Source organism: Pinus tabuliformis, chromosome J (genome assembly GCF_031772625.1).
Source record: "Pinus tabuliformis cultivar Carrire ecotype Pingquan chromosome J, CPIR1, whole genome shotgun sequence".
Classification (NCBI taxonomy): domain Eukaryota; kingdom Viridiplantae; phylum Streptophyta; class Pinopsida; order Pinales; family Pinaceae; genus Pinus; species Pinus tabuliformis.
In genome coordinates, this window is record NC_142295.1 from 847906746 (window position 1) to 847911178 (window position 4433).

The 4433-nt window shown below is 37.9% G+C and overlaps 1 pseudogene; it reads left to right on the forward strand.

Annotated features, from left to right (window-relative positions):
• The first annotated feature begins 1382 nt into the window (after positions 1-1382).
• Positions 1383-4013, forward strand: LOC149229357 (BAG family molecular chaperone regulator 1-like; annotated as a pseudogene).
• The last annotated feature ends 420 nt before the right edge of the window (positions 4014-4433 follow it).

Here is a 4433-nt window from a genome sequence, read left to right on the forward strand (position 1 = left end):
TCACAACACATGAAGCCTACAACATAATCATAAAAGAATCTGCATTCAAAGATCCACTGTGGACAGCTATCTGGGCTCCCAACTTATGGCCGAAGGTGTCCACTTTCCTCTGGCTGCTTTGTCAGAACAAAATCCTCACCTGGGATAATCTACGGAAGAGAAACTTTCATGGACCTTCCATCTGCCCCAATTGCAATCAGGAAGAAGAAACCACTTTGCATCTCATGAACACATGCCCTCTGGCTCATAAGCTCTGGGAAAAAGTCAGTTTTAGATGTCAAAGGGATAGCAGAATCAAGGAAGACATCCCTACCACTGTTCGCAATTGGGTAAGAAATCCTTATAAGAGCAAGATTCTTAACTCCTTATGGAAGCTTATCCCCGACCTGCTTATGTGGACTATATGGAAGGAGAGAAACAAATGCATCTTCAAGAATCAGTCAACGCCTATGGACATCATCTGGAACAATGTCTATCAAAACCTCAAGGAAACTCTTCTACTCCAATCTTGGCATGACGACGACCTTCCCTCACTGCCACAGGAAAAGACTATTTGGGAAAACTGGAATCTACATTGGAATCAAGAATTGAAAATTTTAGCCAAAACTATAGCAAAAAGTCCAATCTCAGACAAATGGATCCCTCCTCCTCAGAATGTGTTCCAACTGAATTTTGACGGAGCCTCAAAAGGCAATCCAGGTAAAGCTGAGTTTGGAGGAATTTTCAGAGATCATAAAGGGGCCATCCTTCTAACTTTTCTAGGCTTGAAAGGATGGGACTCTAATAACTCAGTAGAGCTTGAAGGGTTATGGCAAGGACTCCTTTTAGCTCAGTCACATGATTTTTTACCTCTCATCATTGAAGGCGACTCTCAAATACTAATAAATATGGTGAACAAAATTATGCAGGGGACTCCCTCAAACAAAATTGGCAACAGTTGGAGACTAGCCGAAAGACTGGAACTTGTTGAAGATTGGCTCAGAGCCCACAGAGCAGTTAATTTCAAACATATTCGCCGGGAAGGCAATAAGGTGGCTAACCTTCTTGCCAACATAGGGGTGGAGAGTAACACTACTCTGAAAGCTAATGAATTATCTTCTATCGCAACTGATGCACAGATGAAGGAATTCAATGAAATAGTTGAGAAGGAGATGACTCAGGAAGGTGCTCCTAGTCGCAGTGATTGCAGGGATACTGGTAAGAACGCGATGGATGAATCCCTCTTCACCTCGCATGGCCTGTTCGGTGGCATTCAGCATGGTGGTTCGAGTTTTGAAAGGCCTACCATGTAGGCTACGATGGCAATGGTGATCGGCGATTAAACGAGGACCGTCGATTGCGCACATGGATCGACGGCCCAAACCACATCGGCGGATCGCAGAATGGGGAGACCAAAGTGCAAGGCCTTTACATATAGCAATATGCGATTGCGATCAGATTGCATTGCAATATCGCATCAGCGAAAACCAAGGGGCAAAGCCTTTACACCTTTATATGTGAAATGCGATGATGCAGGTTGCGATGGCTATGGTGATCGGCGATTAAACAAGGACCGTCGATCGTGCACGCGGATCGACGGCCCAAACCACATCGGCGGATCGCAGAATGGGGAGCCCAAAGGGCAAGGCCTTTACATACAGCAATATGCGATTGCGATCAGATCACATCGCAATATCGCATCGGCGAAAACCAAGGGGTGGAGCCTTTACACCTTCATTTATGCGATGCGATGATGCGGACCCGACGGTATTCTAAATATTATTTGATAATATCTGAGGTCCGCAGAAATTCCAATTTCAATGCATTTTCAATGTAATTCGATATATAATGAAATAACAAAGGTGGGGGAGAGACTCACGGAGGTGGGGGAGAGCCACACGGCAGCGCTTCCAGGGAAGTGGTGGTTGACATGGCAGATGAGTGGGTTTGCCCAATCATCGAGGAGCCCATTATGGGGAATTTTATAGTGGGATTATAAAATTCCCTTGGCATTATTTTCAAGAGTGGGTTCGCATATTTTCCATTTGGTTGTAATTGTTACATTATTGATGAATATTGTGTATTACATGTGACAGCAATCATATAAAAATTAAAATGAATGGAAGTGATTCCCACCACTTTATGGCCATGTTAATTGTGTTATTTTTTAAAATATCTTATATTATTTTTACTAATCTAATTATAATTTGAAATGAGATTATATAAATAATTATCATATTCTTATAATTTTGAGATGTATTAATGCAATAGTAATTTTTTGAAAAATGTATTCAATTTTTTTAAAATATAATAAAAATTATAATTATAACTCTAACGTTCTTTCAGATTAAGAAAAAAGAGTATGAACTCCTTTTTGTTCGTTTTAATATGCACTTTTCAAGTAAATGGCTTTTAGAATTTTGAAATAAAAGTATTATTCCTTGATTGAATTTTTTTTTAAATATTTTAAAGGAAACGTGTTAAAACAAGACTCTCGTGGTGGCTATGTCACTGCTTCTTTGTATAGGTGAATTGTGTGCATATAGTTTTGTGCATAAAGCATTAATAAAATGCCCTTATTTAATGCTATTGCATCTTGACCATAACATTAAATTAATTATAACCATTTTATTGAACATTTAATTTATAAAGACAATAGTTATAATTTTTTCTATAAGAGATCTTTGATTGCTTTTTGTCAGCCTTGGTACTTCAATGCGGTTAAGTTCTTCATTACCCAAAGTTACTAGTTAGGTATCTAATATTTTCAAGCCTATGCTGCATATGTAAAGCAAATGACTGACCGATATCAAATTTGAAATTCTAATTAGTGCTTAGCAATTCCCAAATATGAACTATTAGACACAATCCACATTACTTGTTCACCTAACTCATTGGGGCCTATCCCGTGCAGGAATCGACTTTCCCTCTATAAGTCGTGATGAAAGAGGAAGGGGGGGAATCTTTTTGAATATGTTATGGTATTCCTCATGCAGGTAAGTTGAAAAAACTACTTGCTCCTGAGATTGGTTTAGAACCACAAGATAAAAAGATTATCTTTAGAGGAAAAGAAAGGGATAGGGAGGACTTCTCTGATTCAGCAGGTGTGAAAGACAAGTCAAAGATCGTGTTTATGGAATATCCTATGAGTCAAGAAAAGAAGTACATACAAATGAGGAAGAATGCGAAAATTAAGAGGGGGAGAAGAGTTATTGTTGAAGTGAGCCTAGAGGTGGATAAACTTGCAGCACAAGTATGCAAATAATTAACTTTCCCATGTGTGAATGCACTACCATCTTGTTGCTTTTGTGTGTATTTTGTAATTATTGCAGTGCATATTAGGGCTCTTTTGTAGGAAAATATTACATTATTTCAAGTGGAAATTTGCAATTGTCTTCCCTGGAAGCACTAATTGTTAAAGGCAAAAGAGTAGTTGAAAATGGATTTGGTTGACCTCATTGAAATGCTTTTGAGACAATTACTAAAATTAGATAGCATCATAGCTAATGGAAATGCCAAATCGCATAGAAGAATGTAGGTAATATTCTAGTTCCAAGTAGGAATCCATTATGATATGAATCATTGGAAGGCTTGTGTAATGTGCTTGGAGTTGTTCATTGGGGAAAAATGTATTTTTACTTATATTAAATGAAGAATTTTATGTGGGCATCTAGGATTAAATTCCTAACCCCTAGATGTTTGGATTCTCATAGTCCCCCCTAGCATAAATGCCTTTGGAAATGTGGCCTTAATAACTTTTGTCATTGATGAAATCTTGAAAATTCACTTACGTAATATATGTTATTATCAATAAATTTATTGGCCTTATCACATCTCTTCAAAAAGTGATGACTCAGAGACGGGGATATTTATGCAGGTTAGAAGGGTGAAAAAGTACTGAGACATTAGATGTTCTGAAGTTTCACAATGCTACACAAAATTCATCATCTCAACAACCTGTGGTGGTGACAACAAACTGGGAATCCGACGAGTCTTATTTGCCACCATGGACCTCATTTGCGAGGTCAAGTTGAGAGCTCTTTGATTAAGCTTAGAGATAAATGGTGATGTGCCTGATTAATGGTATTTTAAACAATTGTCTTGAGTGGCTTGTATTTTTTTTGTATTTAGTACATATTCTCCTATTCTCATTTGAATTCCTTTTAAATAAGCAAGGTCAACTTGCACACCCCAATAAAATTTGTATTCAGATATAAAGTAGGAGAATCTTTGTAGGAATACCTACTTTTCTTGGCAGCATATATAAAATATATATCTGAGGAAATGGGCTTAGATGTCTTCCTTCTCATGGTTCTTGATATTCCTTTCCCTTAGGCCTGCATTTCGGTATGAGAAGAGTTGTAAAATTCATTGACAGGTTCATGCATACAAGAAATGCCCATCTAAAGTATAGAAACTAGTTTAATATCATTTAGTTGGTTCAGAGTTGGAAG